At 42.8% G+C, this 24,093-nt stretch overlaps 1 protein-coding gene across 6 annotated transcripts in view; it reads left to right on the forward strand.

The window, feature by feature from the left end:
• The window catches only part of ERBIN (erbb2 interacting protein), a 232,946-nt gene that overhangs the window by 37,649 nt on the left and 171,204 nt on the right, over positions 1–24,093 (forward strand). Inside the window, exons 1-3 of one of the 6 annotated variants that reach the window (XM_050946860.1) lie at positions 4,051–4,175; positions 19,528–19,680; positions 20,469–20,588. The exons of 4 other annotated variants lie outside the window; for them this stretch is intronic. The gene's annotated coding sequence lies outside the window, so the exon portion shown is untranslated. Of the gene's footprint in view, positions 1–4,050; positions 4,176–19,527; positions 19,681–20,468; positions 20,589–24,093 lie in introns of those variants that run through there. One more of the 6 variants, XM_050946865.1, reaches the window with a different exon arrangement.

Below are 24,093 nucleotides of genomic sequence, written 5' to 3' on the forward strand. Positions count from 1 at the left end.
TTACGTCCTTAAATGGATATTGTCATCTGGTTTAGACCCAAAATTTAATTTTTGTAAATGTTTTCCAATTGTTTTGTTGATTTATCTATTAACTATGTTCTAGAAACCAAAATATGTTTTTTCACACTATTTTGTATATATGGGTTTTTGTTATATTTGAATTCAAACACTTCTCTGCAACCCAAATATTTTGGCTGGTGTATGAGAATTAAAAAAAAAATTAATCACTCTTATTATTTCTGTTCTGTTTTTGCTTTCCTCTCATGTTTGCCCTTCAGTAATCGCTGGATCATATTAATATTCAACAGTCAGTAAGAATGATTGACTTAGAAATTGGGCTTGTCTACACTACACAGCTTTTAGCGACAGCTGTGTCACTAAAAGCCAGCGCATGTGAACCATCTCTATCGGTATTTTGTTGGCAAATACTTCCAACCCCGTAAGCGGCAGTAGCTTTGTCGGCAGGAGAGTACTCCTGCCGACAAAGCTGCATTCTCACTTGCGTTGGCAAAACTTCTGTCTTCCGCGGAGGGGATTTTTTTTAAGTACCCATGAAAGACACAAAAGTTTTATAAATAACGTTGCAGTGTAGACAAACCCTTAGGTACTACACTACCTTATTTCCTATAATTACTTGTCAATCTTAGTATTTTTTATTTCAGTTTGATTGCATTTTCATTAGGCACTATTAGTGAGGAAAAAAATTCTATATACTCATTAAAATGAGTCTTAACTTTTTTACAGTTCCGTGTGGATCGTTATATTGAGCTCATTGCTGCATCCCTCTGAATTTGAGATCCAAGTTCAGAAATCGATTCAGGCGGCAATGGTGTGAACTGGACAAGGTGGAGAGATTCGGGTAGGTAACGGTCTGAATGGATTGGAGAGAAGTACAATGCAAAAGTGTGTCACGTTATTGAAGGTGAAGGCATATACACCAGTGGATAGTCCTTCCTTTGATCCTGTTTATTTTGTTGTTCCACCCACCACAAATCAACAACAAAAAAACCTGTTCTTTTTGAGTCTTCATCTAGGGAAGGTATCGAAGAACTTGTGAGTGGCTGGTGGAGCCCCACTTCCTGGAGGCTAGACCCCTGGCCTCACCCTTCCCGCACCCTTCCCACACCCATCGCTGGAGGACCGCAGGCTGGCTGGAGCCACCCCAGTCGCACCGTGCCTCCCCAGCCACGCTGCACCTCCCCTGTTGAGACCCGAAGCTGCCCTGCGGGAAAAGCTGTTGTCTCTTCTTGAAGAATCTGAGTTTTATATGTGCCATGGAGGTTCTAGGGTGGCTGACGAGGCGGTATCTGCTACTCAATGTCTCGGGTTCATCGGTAGTCTCCCTGGACTCCAGGGCGACTACTGATGAACCTGGAAAGTTGAGTAGCACATACTGCCTCTTCTGCTGCCCCGAAACCTGCATGGGGTCTAATAATAAAAAATTTTCCCCGTGCAAGCTGCCAAAATCCTCAGCTGGGCATCCAGCAGCAGCAGCTGTGCTGGGGAGGCTTAGCCTCCCCTGACCTATTATATCCATCACTTATGCAAGAACTGTTTTGAGAAGTGTTTTTTTGCAGTTGAATGAAGAGTGGTCAAGATGACCACTGCTGTTTTCAATATTTTTTAATACATATCGTGTTTTATCTTTTGTAACTGCACACTTTAAAATGCTGTGAATATGCTGCTTTGCATTTCGATTATTTTAAAGCTGTATTTTCTGAATACAGGTATTGTAGAGATAAGGTGGGTGAGGTGATCTGTGTTACTGGACCAACTTCTGTTGGCGAGAGAGACACGCTCTGGAATCACACAGAGCTTTTCTTCAGGGCTGGAAAACGTACTCTCAGCATCCCAGCAAAATGCAGGGTGGAACAGACTGTTTAGTATAAGTACTTAGCACATATTGTAGGGCACCGTTCAAGGTAGAGTGGCCTGTTCAAACCTCTGCAGTCATAGGACAAAAAGACAGGGTTAGTGGGTTACAAATCGTTGTAGAAAGCCATAAAGCAGTGTCTCTGTTCAGTCCATGATTTTTAGTGTCTAGCAGAGTAATGAATTTAAGCTCCCTGGATAGTCTTTTGAAGGTGGTGTTCCGGTCTGAGTATGAAGACTGAAAGGTCAGATACAGAGTGATTGCTTTTATGAAAAGTGTACATGCACAGGTGGTAGGGTATGGTTATTTTTTTTGTCTTATCATTTTTCTGGAAGTTCATTTGAGAGCATAGTGATTCTCATTTCACCCACGTAGTTGTTATTGGGGCATTTAGTGCACTGGATGAGGTACACCACGTGTTGTGGTAGGCATATGTAGAACCCATATTTATTGAAACGTGTTTGTGGGCAGTGTTGATCATCATGGTGCTGGAGATGTGTTTACAGGTTTTGCATGTGTTCTGGCCGGGTCTGGTTCCTCTTTGAGTTAGTGTGTCCTGGGCGGGGGGGGACCTTGCTTCTGATGATGAGCTAGGTAAAGTTAGGGGGTTGCTTGAAGGTCAGAAGAGGGGTTCAGTAAAGATTTCTTTCAGGATGTGGTTCCTATTAAGTATGGGTTGTAATTGTTTGATACCCCATATGGGTTTCTGTATGGGGTGGTAGGTGACAGTTGGCAGTTTCTGTAATGAAGTAGGTTCATTTGGGGTATTTGGGTGGCCTTTCCATGATGCAATCTGCTTCTCTGGTGGAGTGTCCTTGTTTTACGAAGGTGGTTTTAAGTGTGTTAAGGTGTGTATCCTGGACTTTCTCCTTAGCATATTCTGTGGAATCTCCGTGCTTGGCTTTAGATAGATTTCTTGGTGGGTTTGGCATGGTGATTGGGTCTGTGAAGGTAGGCGTGATGGTGCATGGGTTTCTCATATATGGCTGAAGCTGACTGTGGTATTGAGGAAGTTTGTTGCTAATGTGGGAGAATTCTAAAGATAGTTGAATGAATGGATGGTGAAGTTGTGGAAATCCTGTGAGGGAGTTTGTCATCTGTTCGTAGGATAAAAATATCAATGTATCTCAGGTGTATCTTTAGTTTTATAGTGCATTTGTCCAGTAATTCTTCTTTAGGGTGGCCTGTGAAGATGTTAGCATATTGGGGAGCCATCCTACTACCCATGACTGTTCCTGTGGTTTGGACAAAGTGTGTATATTGTCAAATATAAAATTGTTATGGGTGAAGATGAAGTGTTTCACAGATCCAGTAACCACCCCAATAACACCAAGAAATACGATATCCTGGAGAAGACTAGCTATCCAGTTAATTGTTGAAATTTTGGTTTACAGGCCTGTACTTCCCATTTTTTTTGAGTCTGAATTGTGCTGCATTTGTTGTTCTTGTTTATATCAGCTTTATACATCTGGCTGTCTGCTTCCAAGCTCTGAGGGTAATAAAAGATGTGTAGACAGGTTCACATCAGTCCAACGAGTGAAGGGAGGGGGAATAACCAGCGCTGTGTGATTATATATAAAAATGTATGCAATCTTTGTATGTGCAATATAAAATTGTCTATACATACATAATAAATTATGTGTTTAATTGGAGCCTGTTGCATAATTCTTTGAGCCTGCAGTTTGTTTGGCTCTTTTTGGAGTATAGGTGGGGTCTCAGCCCCCTTAGGTAATTTCACCATAGAGAGCCAGTTAAACCCAAACACATCCCCTCCCCTGCTTCTCCTGGAAGTTAATAGGATGCACCCAAGGAACTCCTGACTGTCTCATCAGAGATTTCACTTGATTTTGACATTTAATAGTTCACTAGTGAAATCACTGTTTTATTAAGCATTTTGTTGGTGAAATACCATTTTAGAATTGAAATAACATGCTACTAAATGTCAATACCCAGCAAGACTGTTGATTGTTCAATGGCTATAATAAAGAAAAGATAGTACAGGAAATGTTGCTTGGACTTTGTGTTGAGACTAGGTAGTAGCTTGGCAGTAAGTTTAAGAGACAGACAAAAGTAGTAATAATGGAAAAGAGAGATGAGAATAACTTAGGGTATGTCTATACTACCCACTGGATTGGCAGGCAGCGATCAATCCAGTGGGTTTTATTTATCGTGTCTAGTCTAGACGTGATAAATCGAAGCCTGAGCGCTCTCCCATCGACTACTGTACTCCATCAGGCCGAGAGGTGCAGGCAGAGTCAACGGGAGCATCAGCAGTCGACCTCACTGCAGTGAAGACACCGCGGTGAGTAGATCTAAGTACATTGACTTCAGCTACGTGTAACTCAGATCAGTTCTGCCCCCTGCCCCCAGTGTAGACCAGGCCTTAAGGTGTAGCTTCTGTGTACTGGGAGAGAAGAGGAGATTGAGGTTGTTCTTCTTTTTAAAACATGCTCTCTTGCTCCTATGTCTGAGGTCTGGAGCAAACACTGCAATGCATATTGTAGACAAGGATTTTGAAAAGCAAAGAATCAGGTTCAGTTGCTGGCTTTCTGAGTCGCAAAGCTTTCTTTCATTTTTTGCTATTGTGGTGCATAGTTCCTTTTTCTCCATGATACTAACTTAGATCTCTTCTTTGTGCTGTTTCTTATATAATGAACTGGTAACTTTAATTGGGCTATTGATAAGCACGTACATTAGGGCACCACATAACATAATAATCAAACTGGAAGTTTAAGAAGCAATGCAAAATGTTCATTCTGAGCTGATCCATTTCCTGTTTGTTATGTTGGCTCAGGTAGCTTAATGTCTGTACAGAATAGAATACTTTTCCCAGAGACTCATACGGCGAGTATGAATTTCTGCATGGAGAAGAAAATGCTAACCTCAGGCCATCAGAAAATAGGTTTTATTTCAAGTACAGTATTCTTTCTATAATTTCTATATTAGCTTAACTAATAACCTCCATTATACTAGTTTGTTCCATATGAAGATTAGTCCAATTCTTTGTCCATTTTGTCTTAAAAGGGACAATGAGTAAAAAGCTGTCCAAAGCTCACTGAGGTTTAATGGAAGGACTCCCACTGACTTCAGTGGATCATGACCTAACTGGCTTGTGCGGAAGACTTTAGTAGAGAATGATGCTTTTCTCTCCCAAGCAGAGATGCATTATTACCTAGTGGCTAATGGACAGGACTAGATGAGAGCTGGTTTTTATTCCTGGCTCTGCCACAGATTTGTGTGGCCTCAGGCATGTCTCCTCAGATTCTTCCTTTGTAAAACAGGATTGTATAATGTACTATATCATAGGGGTCTTGAAGTCTAAGCAATGTTTATAAAGAACTTTGAAATACTTGGTTAGAAGCTGCTATAGAAGTGCCTGTTTGTTATAACTGTATATTGATTATTTCACAAAGTGTAGTCCGTTGTTGAATTTATTGAACATTCTGCAGATGCTTTTGTGTAAAATTTAAAAAATTCATTGCTTTCTGGGAAAGAAGCCATAATTTGTCCATGTTAAACTTGGAATTTGGCACTCTGCTAAATTTCTAGATCCAGTGTGGAAAAAATGTGTGAAATGTGGCATTTAAAAATACAAGAGAGAATCTTCAAGACTGACAAAAAGAGTGATTTCTTCTTTGTGCAAGACAGAATATGTGGAAGTCTAATTCCTCCTCAGCATTTGCTGAGGGATATTTAAGGCTGAATATGAGATTTGCCATAGTTTTTGACACCTCTGGAGCGTACTGTACTTGGTGGATGGTTCTGACAAGCCTCTGATATTTTCAGCTGTACACAGTACTGAAGTCAGTTCTTTCAGTATAATAATATATTCAAAAAGATGGGAGATGTTGTTCCCCCTCCTCTCAAAAGGGCTAGGAGAAATAGAATTTGGTTAAGATATGCCTCAGAACATGAGATCCTTCTCAAAAGGGTTATAATAGGCCTAGTTCTCCATGCCATTCCCACCAGGTGGGTCTACAAAACTAGAGAAGAATTAAAAGAAGGCAGTGAAGCTACTAGGAAAATCTTTCTTTGGGTACCATATTAGAGGCATACACTGATCTGCGTGTATCACTAGAGGATAGGATGTCATGAGGTGCAAATGAATAACTCCTGTGAAAGCCAAGTATTTGGGATGACGTGCTTAAATATTCTCCAAGATGCACTGGAGCATGAGCTGACAGTCCTGTCCTTGCAGGTGGAGACCAGTTATTTCCACTGAAAGCAAATTTCTGTCAAAGCACCCTTCAGACAAAGAGAGATACTCCTCAACAGGGAGAAACTTGTAAATGACTCTGGTAGTATTAGTGTTTCAGCAACTTCCATGTATTTTTCCAGGGTTATGTTAGCCTGAATGAATTCCTTCTAAAACCTCATATTCCTGAAGATGTTTTACTTTTATTGAGGGAGTGCATCCCCAAGGAAAGTGGCCTTAGGAGTATTCATTGTCACTGCCTCTCTAAACACTTTGTGCTCTCCCAGTAATCCTCTTGTTTAAGTAGAAACAAAGACAGCTTGTTTTAAATCACGTGTATTATTTTGCCCAAAAAGATGATTTCAAACTGTACCTGCACAGTTATTTTTTTTTCTGATTAGAGGTATTAATAATTTTTAGTAAATCTCAAGGAAATTAAAATATTCTTAAAATTAAACCTTCCTTTGAGTAAGGTGTTAACTTGAAGAAATAACAATTATCTTGCAAATATACAATAGCTCCAGAATATAAAAATTTTTATTGCAGTAATAAATTGTTTGCACTTCAGCACACATTTGTGGCCCTGGATAGCTTTTGTGGGTCCAAAGAGGAATAATGACTGGATTCTGTTGTATTATAAAAATCCAAAGAGACAATACAGTTCTAGTTTAATCATATAACAAATCATTTATTAGAATTGTCTTTTGTAAAAAATGTAAAAGAGCCTTGCATCATAGTAGAGTAGTTTATAAATTATATGATGATAAAGATAATCCACACATTTTATCATTACTTATATGGCAGGTAGGTAAGGAGTTTTGAAACCGAGCCAAGGTTTAGTGTTTATAAATTCGCTGAAGCCATGAGATTAAATGGCAGCATTAGTCTTCTCAAGTGTAATGTAATAATGTCACATAGAAACAGATCATACCTCAGCAGCAGATGGAACATGTCTGTTTGTTTGAAACACAATAGAATGAAAAATATTTTTTAGAGTGATATATACGGACAAGCAAAATCAAGTAGCTGTTGCAGCAAGATAAGAACCTCGTATCTGGCACTACCATTATGACTTGCAAACAGGAACTTGTACTTCCTGAAACCTACCTGTTTTTAATTGCCTTGTTTTAAAAATGCCTTGACACTTGACCGTGTGTCTCAGTGATACCTTCCTTTTGGGAGGATCCTTGAGGTTTTAAGAACCTGTTCACATTTGGAGTAGAAAAGCATGGGATCTTGTCCCTGTAAGGCCAAACTCCTGGAATATTAAGCAACTTTGTAAGGAATGGAACTATAATAGAATGACATTCAATTATATATTCAAGAATAAGCATACAAGACAGATAAGGGACTGAGGCAAAGAGAGAGTACTTTTCATAATTTGAGCCTTATCCAACAACTTCAGGTCCCCAACTTGAAATGCCTCGGGTGTGATATTTCAGAGTACTGTACTTAATGTTTTTGTAGCATTTTGTATGTTCACAGCACAGCTCCAGTCAACTTCAGTTGGAGATGTGTGTTCAGCATTCTTGCAAATAAGTCCTCAGATGTTTCAAGTCAGCACCCATTTGGCCACCTGTGAAAATTTTGGCTTCAGTGACTTGCTCAGCCTCCGATAGGAACAGTAGAAGACAGAGAATTTAGTTATTAAGAGTGGCTTTCCATTGCCGTAATTATGGGACCATCCTCTTTTGCTGCAGTCCTTTGCCTCTTTCATTTCACATTTTCCAATTTTGCAACAAATATGGCTGGGGTCCTGCAGCCAAGTCTCATTAATTCGTAGTCTTTAAGGCCAGAAGGGACCATTGTGATCATCTAGTCTGACCTCCTACACATTGCAGCCACAGAACCTCCTCCATCCACTCCTCTTATAGGCCTATAACCACTGGTTGAATTACTGAAGTCCTCAAATCTTGATTTAAAGACTTCAGGTTATAGACAATCCACCATTTACTCTAATTCAGTGGTCTCCTACCTTTTTACACCCAAGATCACTTTTGAATTTTAAGAGCAACCCAGGATTGGCCCTGCCTCTTCCCCAAAGCCCCACCCCACTCACTCCATCCCCCTCCCCCCGTCGCTCGCTCTCTACCACTCTGACTGTCACTGGGCTGGGGTAGGGGTTGGGGTTTGGAATGGGTTGCGGGCTCTGGGCTGGGGCTGAGGGCTTTACAGTGTGGGAAGGGGATCTGGTCTGAGCCTGGGGGAGGGGGTTGGGGTGCAGGAGTGGGGGTGAGGGGTGCAAGCTGTAGGAGGGAGTTTGAGTGCAGGAGGGCTACAGGGTGCTGGCTCTAGGAGGGGGTCAGGGCTCAGGCAGGGGGTTGGGGTGCAGAAGGGGGCATGGTGTTTTGGCTCCAGGAGGGAGCTCAGAAATGAGGGTTGGGGTATGGCCTCCTGCCAGGCAGTGCTTATCTCTGGCGGCTCCCAGTTGGCGGCAGGCACAGAGAGGCTAAGGCAGGCTCCCTGAATACCCTGGCCCCATACTGCTCCCAGAAGGGGCCAACGTACTCCTGCGGCCCCTGGGGGTGGGGCAAAGGGCACATGGCTCTGTGCGCTGCCCCTCTCTGCAAGCCAGCCAATGGGAGCTGCGAGGGCAGTGCTTGCAGACAGGAGCAGCCCATGAAGGGAGGCCCCTGGGGCTGTGCTGGCCACTTCTGGAAGTGGCATGGGGCCAGGGTAGGCAAGGAGTCAGCCACACTGCATCACCAGAGATTGCGTTTAACTGGGAGAGTCTCTAGGATCGACCAGTCGATTGCTGTCGACTGGTTGGTGGCCACTGCTCTGGTTCAGTCAGCAGGAGGAAGATGAAAACTCCCGAGGGTCTCTGCCTATCTGACCTGGAGAAAATTCCTTCCTGAGCCGAAATATGGAAATCATTTAAACCCTGAGCATGAAGGTGAAGACCCATCAGCCAGACAGCTGGGAAATAATTCTTTGTAGTACTTTAGCCCTCCTCATCTGGTGTTCCATATCCAGCCGATGGAGATATTTGCTAATAGCAGTCACAAATGGACCATATGCCATTGTAGGCAAACTCACTATACCGTCACCTCCATAAACTTATGAAACTCAGTCTCGAAACAAGTTAAGTTTTTTTTTGCCCCCACTACTCCACTTGAAAGGGGGTTCCAGAACTTCACTCCTCTGCTAGTTAGAAATGTTTTGTCTAATCTCAAGCCTAAACATGTTGATGGCCAGTTTATACCCATTTGTTGTTCTGCCATAACCTTTGTTTTGTTAGGTTAAACATGCCAGCTCCATAAGTCTCCTCTCTTAAAATAGGTTCCCCATCCTCTAATCCAGTGGTTCCCAATCTTTTCCGGGTGGTGGGCACCGGAGAACGAGCTATCAAGGACCATGGCTGGCAGACAAGCATCCACTGAAATGTCGCTGAGAAATGGCAACGTCAAGAGGCGTCGCTGCCGAAATGCTACCAAAATTCAGCCGCATTTTGGCGACGCCGCCTCTTGGTGACGCCGCTTTTCGGCAGCATTGCCTCTTGGTGATGCCGCTTTTCGGTGGCATTTTGGCGGATGCTTTTCCGCTGGCCAGTACGTGGGTGCACATAGATGTGCCCACGGGCACCACGTTGGGGACTACTGCTCTAATCAATCTAGCAGTCCTTCTCTGCATTTGTTCCAGTTTGAAGTAATCTTTCTTAAATGTAGGAGACCAGAATTGCAAACAGTATTCCAGATGAGGTCTCACCAATGCCTTGTACAGTGATAACACTTTCCTTTATCTGCTGGGAATATCTTGCCTGAGGTGATACTGTACAACCCTGATTAATTCCATGGGCACTTACCCATTTTGTGAACTGAATGATTCAGGAATCCTGTAAAGGGAAAAATTAATACCGTATTGCATCACACAAGAGGATTGGTTTATATGTGCAAATTTTTGCATGTTGGACTTTGCAACCTTAATGTTTTTAATGTAGTTTTTTATATACGAAAATACCTAGATTTAAAAAAAAAAAAAAAAAGCTAACTGGCACACACAATTCCACCATGTGCAAGATATTAACACCCACATGAGTCATTGGCAGGTCTGGAAACTAGACCTACAGTACAGATGTCCACTATTTGAATGAATGGAATTTAGTAGGCTATTATCCTCTATATGGGCCAGACACTAAAAGGGGATCAGACATACTTTGCTAATGGATTTCATGGGTATTTGCTGGCAGCAGGGTGAGTTCTGGGTTTCATTTCCATGTTCTGGGAGGAGGGTGGGGACTGTACTCTGTTGTTTCAGACCCTTCTCAACCTCTTCCTTCCCTTGCCAACTACCATGCCCTCTACCCCCACACTACCACAGTCCCTGTCTGCTTATCACATTCCTCCTACTCTGGTCCCTTCCTACTCTCTCTTCCCTTGTCTAGAGCAGCTTTCTCCTCCTGCTTTTCTGTACTGTGTGGGTGGCAACATGACAAACATTGGAAAGAGCAGGCAGAAAAGAGTCCGTGTACAGTACCCTGCAGTTTGGACAACAGGGGTGTGAATACCAGTGTGCATCAAAGTGCTGTGGTGTAACTCCCCATGTGGATGCTGTGGGTGTGAACTAAAAGGTTCCTAGTTCGCGTTAATATAGTTCTCTTCAAACAGGACTGTTACCCAACTTTGGTGGACTTCCAGTTGCAAGTTGACTTTCAAGACCCATTGTAAAGGTTCAACAGTAAAATGTCTTGCATTAGAAATCAAATTATTGTATTTTGTATCTTTAACTGTTTAGACAAATATATAAAGACTAGAGCTTTTATGGTATTCACTTTTAAAAAAAATAAAGTTGAAGAATTATTGTTATGGTAACATTTTGTAAGTAGGTACAGTAACTCCTCATTTAAAGTTGTAGTTATGTTCCTGAAAAATGTGACTTTATGTGAAATGATGTTAAGCTAATCCAATTTCCCCATAAGAATTAATGTAAATGGCGGGGGGGGGGGGTAGGTTCCAGGGAACATTTTTTTTTGCCATACAATACAGTACTATAGTCGGGAGGTCCTCCCCCCACACCTTACCCTACACAGGCACAGCCCACTGGCACTGGAGATGAGGCAGGCAAGGAGGCTGAAGGTGCTGTAGGCTAGGAGAAGCACGTTGCACAGTGGTAGCTTCCCCTACGCTGCAAGCACCAGGGGGTGGAGGGCTCAACCCTCGGCCCGCCCACTCCACCCCTTCTCCCAAGCCCCCACTCTTAACCCACCTCTTCTTCCTCCCCTTCTCCCCCTTTATGCCGCATGCTGTGTGTTCGCTCCCTCCCTGCCTCCTACCCACGTCAGTCAGCTGGCTTGCAGTGTTCAGGAAGCAGGAGGGAGGGGGGAGGAGCAAGGACACAGCACTGCAGGCTCTCTCCTGCCTGCAGCAATCAGCTGATTTGTGGCCTTCAGGAGGGAGGGGGAGCCTGCGCGCCAAGTCCTCGCTTCTCCCCCCCTCCCTCCTGAACGCTGCAAGCCAGCTGATTGCTGCGAGCAGGAGGCGAGGGGAGGAGAGGAAAGGCACTGATCCGTGGGGTCTGCTGGTGGGCAGAAGGATCTGTGGGGGGGCCGTAGGGGAGCTGATAGGGGGACTGCCAGCTATGGACAAAGCAGGCAGCCAGACGACATTCTAACAAAGCATTGCACAACTTTAAATGGAACATGTTCTGTAATTGAGCAGGGACATAAGAACAAAATGACCTTAAGCGAGAGGACATTAAGTGGAGAGTTACTGTACTTCTTTCCAAGCCTACTCCAAACAATTCTCACTCTTCGATCTGGTTTAATGAGTACAGAGTTAGGGCTAGTCTACACTGGCAACACTAAAGTGCTGCCACGGCAGCACTTTAACGTACTTTGTGAGGTCGCGGCAGAGCACTGGGAGAGAGCTCACCCAGCGCTCTAAAAATCCCACCTCAATGAGGGGTGTGGCAGCGAAAGAAAATTGCAGCGCTATAAATTGCCAGTGTAGACAAGCCGTTAGTCTCAAACAAATTCATCCTTCCTGGGTCTAGGTTTAATGAAGTCTCTCACAAAACAGTTTTCAAACAATTCTACAGGAAACTGTCCTGGCCAAAGCCTTCTCCTCCCTGCATGAATGTGTTCCACATCACCATCTTGCTCTCCAAGTCCTCCCTTCCCCATCCCTCATAGGAGGTAGCTAGGGATCCACCTGCTGCAGTGAGTCAGCATCTTCTTCATTCTTCTAGCCAACTCATTCCTTGCTAACAGGATGGGTGTGTTATGGAACACTGCTAGCTTCTTACACATCACAAAGTGTCTTGTAGATTTGGTGCTTTATTTTCATAGGAACTCTACAAACACAAGACACATTTCTGTGCTGAGAAGTTTGCTGTCTAAGGGCTTGTCTATGCATACAGCGCTGCAGCGGCGCAGCTGCAGCTCTTTGCCAATGGGAGAGAGCTCTCCCATTGGCATAATTTAACCACCCGAAAGGAGCAGTGGTAGCTATGCCAACAGAGAGTTTCTCCCACTGACATAGCACTGTCCACACCAATGCTTTTGTCAGTGTAATTTGTCGCGCGCACGCACACGGCACCTGAGCTATATAAGTTATACCGATAGATGCACCAGTGTGGACAACTGTTATGTCAGTGGGAGCAGCTCTGCCCTTGGCATAGAGTGACTACATGAGAGACCTTACAATGGTGCAGCTGCGCTGCTGTAAGGTCTCTAGTGTAGACATGGCCTAATTTAAGATGAGAAGCAAGAAATGGGTGTAACACAGCACCTGAGAGGGGGGAAGAGGGTCATGGTGATAAAATAAGCTTTCACGTTAGTTAATCCATAACTTGATTCAGGGGTGGTAGGTGTAGGGGTGTGTATGTGCGAGAGAGAGAAAATGTAGCCCACATTCCATTTATTTTTACAGTTGACTTATTTATGGTTTTTAAAACTCCTATTTCCAATTAAAAAATTTTTTTTTTCCTTGATTACTTCCATTTTCTCCTAGCCTTTTCCTTCCCAAGTTCCTTGCCTTCCTCTCTCTCCACTAGTGTGGATAAGAATCCATGTATTGGGGGGAGGGGCAGATTAAAGTTTTTTTATTTAAATCAGATTTTCTTTAACTTAATTTAACTAAATTCAACTAATCCTATTATTTAAGTACTTTTTTAAAAAAAATCTGTTTAAGATTAAATCTGAATTTAATATACAATATATTAATGCCTAAATTTATAAACTCAAAACATTTAAATAAAAATAAATACACTCTTTTGTATGCTTATTGAAATTCCAGTTACTATTCTAATACACTTTAACACAAATCATGAGCAAATAGGGTTTATTTATAGATAATTAGCTATATCATTCACCATTTTCTAACATACTAAAAATGTACAATAAATAAGAATCTGAAAATATTAAGGTCAATAATTGCTTAAATTTGGCAGCATCTTCAATCAGTTATGGCTGGTGTGTGCTGAACACTCACTATTCTCTTTCCCCGCCCCCTCCCCCCCCATGGGTTCTCCAGCCCCGGAGCACACATGGAGTCGGCACCTATGGAAGGATGTATTGGGGTAAGCTTGCCTTTTGATTCCCTGTCCCTGGAACTGGGGTGGGTTTTCTACTGTATGTGTTGAACCCAGAGTGGGGATTTGCTGCTGCCATTTGCTGGGTTCCAGAAGGTAGTTTTGAGGAGCATGGTCCATCTTACTGCCCATCTGGGAGTTAGGGGAGCTCCTTCCTCACATGGAGTGCCCAGGTGTGTGTGTGTGTGTGTGTGTGTGTATAAATGGGTCATTGGGGGCCACATGCTAGGTCCCTGGGTTTGGAGAGCCAGGCTCTCTTCTGTCTCCTTTGCTACCAATATTTTCAGCCGTTTCCTGGCATTTCTGTTCAGTACAGGGTAGGTTAATTTAAATCACTGGTTTTAATCATGATTTAAATCACACAGCAGGAAACATTGTTTTAAATCACCGTTTTAATCTGGTTTTATACTTTTTTTTTTATGTTCCTAAAGAGAGGTTGATTCTCAATGGTTGATATAATTTGGTACTACTTTCTGCTATCCAAGAGGCTATACTATATTAATACAAATTTATTTAAGCAATTATAAAGCTTAATATACATTTTTCAGATTCTTAATTTTTTATATTTTTTTGTGATAAATGTTTTTTGCTCATGATTTGTGTCATGGATAAAAACTGGACTGTAATTAAAAATTAGTTTTATTAAATAAAACTACCTTCAAGATTTTAGAACCAGTAGTACCCTCTGTCTCTTCCCCCATCTCATTTTTATTAATAGAGTTGAAGAGGGAAAAACAAGCTTTTCTGCTTTCTCCTCCCCCCAGCAGTTTTCTCAACTTTGAAAGAATTGGTCATTGAGCTGAACTAGTTGAATAAAGTGAAATGAAGAAATATTTTCTCTGCACGTGCAGAGAAAAGGCTGCTGCTGTCAAAAGCTGATGTAAAACTGGAGTGAACTCTGGTTCCAGGTGCTTAGCTAGTGACATTTCAGCAGTTCAGTGGTTTGACTTTCTTTAAAACTTTGGTAGCAAACATGTACTGCTTAAATATAATATTTGTATTTTAATTTAAATGATTTTAAATAGATTTTAGTAAGTTTTGGCTTTAACATAAGTTGTCATAATTTCAAATTTAATTTTAAGTAAGTTTATTTTAAAAAGAAATATGTATTTAAATCCTTTTTTTAATCCACCCTGATGCATTGTGCGGTAGTGGCACTGGTGCTGTTGCTTTGGTAATGGTTTGAGCCACAGTGATGTGAGCTCAGCTTTGCAATGTTGAAAGATTTAGTCTTGCTGCTTGGATTTTCCTGGAGAACACAACTGAGAGAAGACAGTGGTAATAATAACTAATTACAATAATAAGAACTGTTTTCATAGCTTTGTCCATTATTACAGACCACATGCTAATCTCTAAATCTAGACCTTGTTTAGGGCATGTCTCTTCATATGGAATGAGGAAAAAATAGTGTGTGGGGGCGGTGTATGTATGAATGTATGTGTATATATGTGTGTGTGTGTGTATGTGTGTATATATATATATATATATATATATATATATATATATATATATATATCATATTTAAAATTTAAGATTTTGTCACTGTTATTTTTAGTAAAAGTCATGGGCAAGTCAAGCGCAATAAACAAAAAGTCACGGGAAGCATATGACCTGTCTCTGATTGACTTGTCTAGTTGAAAATCGGGTACTTGGAAATCCCAAATGGCACCTGGACACAGAAGCCAAAAATGGGGCAGCAACTGTAAATGCGAAGTGGGTTAGGTACTATCTTTTATTGGACCAACTTCTGTTGGTGAGAGAAACAAGCTTTCACATTACACAGAGCTCTTCTTCAGGTCATTGTGCAGCATGAAAGCTTGTCTCTCACCAACAGCAGTAGGTCCAGTAAAGAGATTCTCCCACCCACCATGTCTCTCTAATATCCTGGGACCAAAATGGCTACAACAACACTGCATAGGTTATTCCTAGCAAATTAAAAAAAATTAAGGAGTCTTCTGCCTATCTGAAGACTTGTGTACGTTAGGGGTTTTTGCACTAGACAAGCTATATTGATGTATCATACCCAGTACAAACTGTTTAGACACTGCTCCAGTTTAAAGCGAGGCGTGCACCACTGGAATTTACTCAGATTTCAACAGAGTATATAGATCCTCCTGCAAATCCTACTTTACACTTGTGCAGCACATATACATAAACACTGGTTTACCTACACTGATGAAAAGGTCCCTAGTCCAGACAACTTTTTAAAAGAGAAATAAAAATTTGTCTTAACTTGAGTCATTTTGGAGGATCCTCTTGTTTCCCAACTTCCCATAAGAGAGAGAACTATTACAAGCCCCTATTCATTATGGAGCCATGTTCTGCACATGATTTATTTATTTGATTTTTAAGATTTCATTAAGTGAAAGATATTTTAGAATAAAGAGATCTGTTTTCAGCTTACTTTAGTGTGAGAGAACTCACCTCTTGTTCTAGTCTTCCCTTTCAGCCTTCTAATTTATCATAAAATTGATTGTGGAGTAAAATTTCTCAATATTGCTATAAACCTCATGGTGAAATTTAGGAAAGTTTGAAAATCTGTTCAGCTGTTCTTGAATTATTAATGTTTAAAAGATTTTTTCATGCCTTAAGAAAATTGTTCAGAGGCTTTTTTGGCATTCGTCTAACAAAAATTATTTTTGTTATAAAAGTTCAAATTTGCCATGCATGCCGTTCTTTGAGGAATTTGCCAAGTATGAACACAAAAAACTGATTGGAAAATAGTGGAGATCCTCTACTGCATATGTTCATTACAGTATCTTTCCTGAATGTCAGCAGAATTGCATTATCCAGAGATATGCATACGTGAGTGTGTATTACTACTATGTATTTTGTTAATTTGTATTGCAGTAGCACTTTTGGATACCAATCAAGGAACAGGCCTCCATTATATTAGGCTCTGTACATTTTATGTATTTAGATTTAAAATAATAAGATGTGTATCCAAGTCTCTAGGCACCCTAACAAATCACTAACAAGACAGTGAAATTCCAGAAGTTTTTAAAGTAAAAATTTCTGCAGCAACTCAGTCAGCCAGTCGCCTACAGAAAGTCCTTTGCACCCCTTCCTTAGTATGAGAAGCATACTCTCAGCCTTTTCCAAAAACCCCATCAAGCAGATGTATTTTGCTGCATGACCTGAAGATTAGCAAATTCAGGCTATTTTAGGCCAAGAGGGCGCAAGTTCTGGAGTCCACACAGCAAATGCCCTGCTAGTCTCCCCACATCTTTATATTGACAGGGATCCAGCTCAGGCATTCCTGCTGACTGCTTTTGTGGCAGAATTGCAGAGGAGAGATGAGCCCTGAGGTAGGCAACTCTCAGGCTACTTAGGGTTTAATAGATCATAATTAATACCTTAAATTCCCTTTTAGAAACTGTACACAGACCATGTAGCACTTATCATATGTTCCCAGCAAGATGCTTGGCTAAATAAATGAGCCACTCCTTTCTGAATCAGCCTCAGCTTCCAAATGGTTTTAAGATGTAGCCCCATGCATTGCAATAGTGTAACCTTGAGGTAACAAACACATGGATAACTGGGAGCATGTGCATCCAAAAGGAAAGTTTGCAATTTTCTAGCAAATGCTGATGGTAAAAAGCCGACTGAGTTACTGCTGAAATGGGATTTGTCCAGCAGAAGCTGGGGTTTTAAAAACAGTAATGCAACATTGTGGTTTAGCTTGTATGTGCCTCAAATCAGGAAATTCTAAGTTTTAACATTATTCTAGAAATTGTGCTTTATCCATATTGTGCACATACATACATTAGAGATTTGTCTCCTCTTACCCCCCTGCATGTGTGTTTACACACACGTGCTTTAAAGACCCAGTTCTGCTCCCATTGTAATCAGTGGCATTACTTTAATTAGATTAGGAGCAAAAATGAGTAGACATAGGGCTCATCTACATTACAGAATTATGTCGACCTAAGTTACGACTGGGAACATGATTTCAGTGTTCCATAATGCAGTGTTCTCTATCCCATAATTTTACCTGCATCCCATAATGCTTCATGCCTCTTTTGAAAAGTCCCGCAGGCTCACGTATCCCTCCTCATTGTCTGCCATCTATGGCAGAAGCATGAATCCTGCACAGGCGCCCTATGCTCGCAAAGCTGCATTATTCTGATGAGCTTTGCGAGCATAGGGCGCCTAATCCTGCAGTATTTGCAGAACTACCAGAAGAGCTGCGGGAAACAGAACAATTCTTTCTAGGGTAGTTTGCTGTGGAACATAGAAACAATTCAAAGTTGTTGGCGGCATTCATGGAATAGGTGCAGATGATGGAGCTGCCAGTTCTGGGCCTGAGAAACAAGAACTGATTTGTGGGATTGCATTATCATGCAGGTTTGGGATGACTACCAGTCGCTGCAGAACTTTTGGATGCACAAGGCCACATTCCTGGATCTGTGTGCAGCCCTCTAGCGCAGTGACTCCAAAATGACACTGCATTGACAGTGGAGAAGCAAGTGGCAATCAGTCTGTGGAAACTTACAATGCCTGATTGCTACCAATCAGTCAGGAATTGATTTGAAATTTGGAAATCCATTGGTGGAAGCAGTTGTGATGCAAGTGTGCAGGGCCACTAATTGCATCTGCTACAAAGGACTATCACTCTGGGCAATGTGCAAGACAAAGTGGATGGTTTGCAGTAATGGGGCAATAGATCGCAGACATGTACCTGTTTTGGCACCAGACCACATTGCCAAAGAGACAAAGAAAGGGTTACTTTTCTATGGTAATGCTAGTGCTGGTGGATCACTAGGGGCACTTTTCTGACATAAATGTGTGCTGGTGAGGGAAGGTGCATGGGGTGTGTGTGCATCTTTAAGAACACAGGACTCTTCAGAAAGTTGCAAGCAGAGACTTTCTTTCCAGACTGATAGATTACCATTGGGGATGTTGAAATGCCAATAGTGATCTTGGGAGACACAGCCTACACCTTATTCCCCTGGCTCATGAAACTGTACACCAGTCACCTTGACAGCATGAAGGAGTGTTTCAACTGCGAACTGAGGAGATGCAGAATGTGCTTTTGGTCATTGGAAGGGACGCTGGCATTGTTTACTAATGAGATTGGACCTCAGGGGAAAAAAATCCCAGTGTTTATATCTGCCTGCTGTGTCTTGCATAATATTTGTGAAGCAAAGGGAGAAAAGTTTCCACCGGGGTGGAGGTGGAGTGGCTGTCTGCTGAATTTGAGGAGCCAGATACCAGGGTTATAAGAAGAGCTGAGCAGCGCTATATGGCTCAGGGAGTCTGAGAGAGACTATTTCAATAGTGAACCACAGTAATGTGTGTTGCTGTAGTGTGCTCTTCCTGGCCCTGCTCTTTTTTGCACCCCAGTATGAACCTTGTAATGAGTGTGGTGTGTATGCAGTAATATAACATTGCAAAGACACACATTACTATTTGTGAATGATGTCAGCTCCAGCCAGCATATGTTGTGAACTAATAAAGATGAATTGTTTCCATAAACAGACTTTTATTCCATACCCATGCAAACGGACACATTTATAACAGAAGAAGGCTTAATAAATAAAATAAGTATTTTGAAGGGGTAATAAGTCATTTCCATTTCAGAAACACCTACACCAACCACGTGTTTCACAGGTCAGTGTAGGTACAGCTGTGATTCCCTGTGTGCTTCCCTTGGGTGAAGTTGGTACTGTTAGTGCTTCGGCCCCAGATGCCACGTGGAGTGAGTGAGTGTGGGGGGGGATGGGGTGGGGGTGAGGGGGAGGTAAGGAGGTCCCGGAATGCAGTTCTCTATGGGCTGAAGAGGGAGGTAAGCATGGGACTTTTGAACTGGAAGGTCACAAGAGTCTGCACTATGTCTCTTTCTTGCTAGTATCAACTAATTCTTGTCTCTCTCTTTTCCTGTGCCTTTTTCCTCTTTGCTCTGTCCTTGGCCATACTGTCCACGAAGGTGATTCTCCAAGCCCTGTGCTTGGTATTTGAAGCAGCAGAAGCTTGCAGGATCTGTTGGAAGATGTCATCCAGCCCGCTGGGGGGAAGGGGGCAATTGTCCAGAGGCACTGGGGCCGCCACTGCTGCCAGCAGTGCCATGGAGCTAAGGCAGGTAGGTTTCCTGCCCGCCCTCACTCCATGCCGCTCTCAGAAGTGACTGGAATGGCCCTACGGCCCCTGGAGAAGGATGGGGGGGACATGGATGGGGGTCTCCATGTGCTGCCCCCAGTGCCAATTCTGCAGCTCCCCTTGGCCAGGAACTGTGGCCAATGGGAGCTGTGGGGGCGATGCCTGCAGCAGCAGTGTACAGAGAGCCTCTGGGTCCCCTGCCTAGGAGCTGCTGCCAGAGGGTGTGCCAGTCGCTTTTGAGAGCCGCCTGAGGTAGGCGCCAACTCCATGACCTTTTCCTGCAACCCAACCCCCTGCCCCAGCCTAGAGCCCACACCCAGCTCCCTCCCCGAGCCTGCACCCTTCCCGCACCTCAACCCACTGCCCTAGCCTGGTGAAAATGAGGTGGGGGAGAGTGAGTGACAGAGGGAGGGGGTATAGAATGAGTAGGATGGGGGCCTTGGAGAAGGGGTGGGACAGAGCTCTTTGAGTTTGCGCACTTCGTTGGCAACCCTACCAGGTGGGTATATGGAAGCCCTGGCTGTGCTGAAAGAGCACACCTAGCAGCGCAGCTGGCAGCTTGTTGGGCACCAGCCAGCACAGGTGCAGCACTGCTCAAATGTCAGGCGAACCGCCTCTGTGCAGGCACGGCTTGTGTGTGCATGGGGGCCCATTGACTACTGGGCCCAGGGCAGAAAATTGCTGTCGACAGGCCTGATGTCATCCCATGTCACAGGCATGAGTATATGCAAATAGGTCAGTTAAACTGAATCCTGGCACTATTTTCCACAGGTAGTGGTGGTTTTAGCTGATACCTCATTCTTGAGGATAATATAAGTGGAAAGGGAACAGCTTTGACAGGCATCCAACTGCAGACCGGGGCCATATGCTGCTAGCGTGCGTGATGCAAAGGTATCTGCTGATATAATTGATGAGTGGTGTGGGAAAGTGTCCTAGTGTAGTAGAAGAAATAAGGCGGCTCTCCCCATAAATCTTTGGCAGAGGATTACAGACTGCCTCTAGGAAAGTTTCCTCGAGATATCTATGTCAGATTCATAGGACATCTGTGTGCGCATAAACTGTTCTGTGGGGCTTCCTCTTCCTAACTGTGCAGGGGAATGGAAAGCAGATAACCAATAGAGGTAGAGTTACTATTTCACTATCTCTTGTTCCATAAGTAAAGAAGAGTAAATAAGCAGATGTGTCCTGCTACTTTGGGGGTTCCATCCTTGCAATTTCAAAGCAAGATGCACACTTACCAGAAGTTGCTTTGCTTGTATGAGACTTGCCCGTGCTGGACTGTAGGGACTAGCTGGATTGTCCAGGAGTCCAAAACAGGTTCTGCCTCACTGTGCTACTGGATTCCCCCAGTCACCTGTCCCCCCCATATTCTTCTTACCCTTTGTGGTTCTCTCGGTTCACAGTAGGGGGCCTGTGGCCAAAATTTACTCTAAACTGCATGGCTGTGCAGCAGGATATCAAGGGCTGTGTAGGTGGAGACAGGTGCCTCTCCCCAGGCCCAGCTCAGCTGGAGCTGCTGTGGCTGGGGAGAGGTGACTCTCCCACGGCCCCAAGCTGCTGCGGTGAGAGAGGGCTAGAAGGGAGTTCTTTCCTCAGCCTGCACCCCAAACCCCTCACCTCTGACCCCACCCTAGAGCCTTCACCCCCCGCACCTCCACCCTTTTCCCCAGCCCTGAACCCGCTCCCACACATTGAAGCCGTCGGCCCCACCCCTCCACATGTCACCTTCATATTGGTGCACATAACACAGTTCATTCCACACATGGACTTAAATTAGAGGGAACACTGCCTGTGACTTGGGCTCCTTCAGAGTATCCATGGCACTCTTGAAGGAGGTGGTAGGATCTCGTCTGAGTGTTGCATGCAAATTTTTATAAAACTGACAGGTTTAGAGCTCCTCACCAGAGCAATTGTTAGCCTTCCTTGCCTTCTGGTACACCTGCTGCAGCTCCTTGGCTTTCGTGTGGCGCTGCTGCTGGTTGCTCTTCTAGCCCTTTTCCTCCATCCCCTGAGTGATCTGCTCATAAGTGTCTATGGGTGGATCAGAGCTGTGTCTGCACAGCCTCTTCACCCCACAGACCCAGGAGATCCAACACCTTCTGTGTACTCCAGGCAGGAGTCCATTTCCAGTATGGAGCCAGCATGGTCAGCTGCATAGTTGCTAGGTGAGCTCTCCAGGAGAAACTGGGAATTCAGTCTCAAAATTTTGTGGGGCTTTAAAGGGGAGTGCGGCTTCCTGTGTACCTTGCTCTGGGCAGTGGAGTTCAAAACAGTGATGGTGGGGCATTGTGGGGCACCCCTTGGAGGCCACTGAAATCAGTATAAGTAACGCAGTATCTACACTGACACTGCTTTGATCTAACTACGTTGACCTCAACTTGACACATCTCATGGAAGTGAAATGATGAAATCTGTGTAGGGGGGGCAGTTACGTCTGTGGGAGCAAATTTTAGTGTAGATAGTCCATAGTCAGGTCGACAAAGGCAGCTTGAGTTGACCTAACTCCTGTAGTGTAGACCAGGCCTTAGTTAACAGTTTTACTAAAGGTGTGATCCAGTTGACGGTCTTAGTTCAGTGGACAAGTATTCACATTAACTGTCAGTATTAGTGGCACTAATCACTTGTCTTATGTACACTCTCTGCAGATGCAGAGAGTTGATCAAGCACATAGACTGAACTAACGTCCTATTTTTAAAGCTGATGCTGACAGAACGGGGTTGAGATGCATTGATATACAGTACATAAGGTTGCAGTGCAGGTCTCTGCTTAACTTTTTTTGTGGATAAATAGAATTTTAGTCTTTATGGTTGCGCCTATCTTTTACCAACAGTAGATTAACTTAAAAATCCCCCAAATCCTAAAACATTTTGTACATGGCTGCAGTAGGAAAATGTTATGGCTGTGAGAACCATAAATGCAGTCATGTGTCATTAATGTAGTAGTTGTATTTAATATAAATTGTGTTTTGTAGTTCAATGGTCAGATGCCATATAAAAGTTCTTTGTGGATTTGTATATTGTCTGTTACATTTGTCTATGCAGTACTGTACAACTAGTAACTAGTGTATCATTGAACAAGCTTATGCTGGATGCTGTTTTCTTGGAAGGTTTAGTGGATGGGGATATACGTTTTCATATCAAAGTACAGTATCTGCAGAAATCATATCTGAGGATTGGTTTCTGTCTAGTAAAGGCATAAGAACAAGCTCCTGAACGGTGAATGTCCCACCATTTTGTATTGCTAATAACCTTAATACTACTTTAGTATTCTAGGTGAGATCTAGTTCATTGTAGCTCAACTGTGAGTATTTATTTTATTTTTTTAAGAGTCTGACAGTTGTGCCAGATTACATACATTAATTTTTATGATACGTACTACAGTAGATGAGGGATTCATCTGAGGTCATTGCATTTGTGACCCACTTAGTTGGAATTGAAACGAGATCCTAGAGAGGCCAACATTCTAGTCCAGGGGTCGGCAGCCTTTCAGAAGTGGTGTGTCAAGTCTTCATTTATTCACTCTAATTTAAGGTTTTGTGTGCCAGTAATGCATTTTAACATTTTTAGAAGGTCTCTTTCAATAAGTCTATAATATATAACTAAACTATTGTATGTAAAGTAAATAAGGTTTTAAAAACATTTCAGAAGCTTCATTTAAAATGAAAATAAAATGCAGAGCCCCCCTGACTGCTGGCCAGAACTCGGGCAGTGTCCTGGGGCACAGGAGCCATAGGTTGCCTACCCTTGTTCTAGTCATCAACTTACGCTTTTGTTTATGTCTTGTCCTTGAGCATTGCACCTTGAACACTTCTTTTAATTACGCTGGTCTACAATTTTTGAGAAGTCGTCTGCTTCAGAGATAAAATGCGATATTTATTATGTATTTTGATGTGCTGAATTCAAATATGACAATTAAATATCTTAGAAACAGTAGCCAATCAGTTGTTTTAAGTTTTTACATTTTATGTGTATGTATATTGTGTAGATAGAGTTTTAATCATAAACTGTAAACCTAGGTCTTTTCAGGTGTTTATGGTTGCTTTACATGATAATTCACCTGTCCTGTTTATGTAACACTTCAAAAATCAGCAAAAGGGTTATATAAATAAAATTTATTATGAAACAAAAGGCAAAAAACTATTATGTACGTAGTTTAGTCCTATTCAGTGTCTACTCGGCGCTTCTTGGCTTGTCTCTTGTGTTCATTAAATGGAGCATCTCTTGTCACTGTCCAGCAATAGTCTGCAAGCATTGATGGGCTCCATTTGCCCTGATAGCCTGCCAGGAGATTCCACTACTGTAGTCTGGAGCCCAACAGCTCTGCCTTACTCTTGGGTAGTTCCAAATCCCTGACAAGATCATTCAGTTCACCTTGTGTTATGAGGTGTGGTTCAGAG

This window comes from Gopherus flavomarginatus, chromosome 3, assembly GCF_025201925.1.
Source record: "Gopherus flavomarginatus isolate rGopFla2 chromosome 3, rGopFla2.mat.asm, whole genome shotgun sequence".
Lineage (NCBI taxonomy): Eukaryota > Metazoa > Chordata > Testudines > Testudinidae > Gopherus > Gopherus flavomarginatus.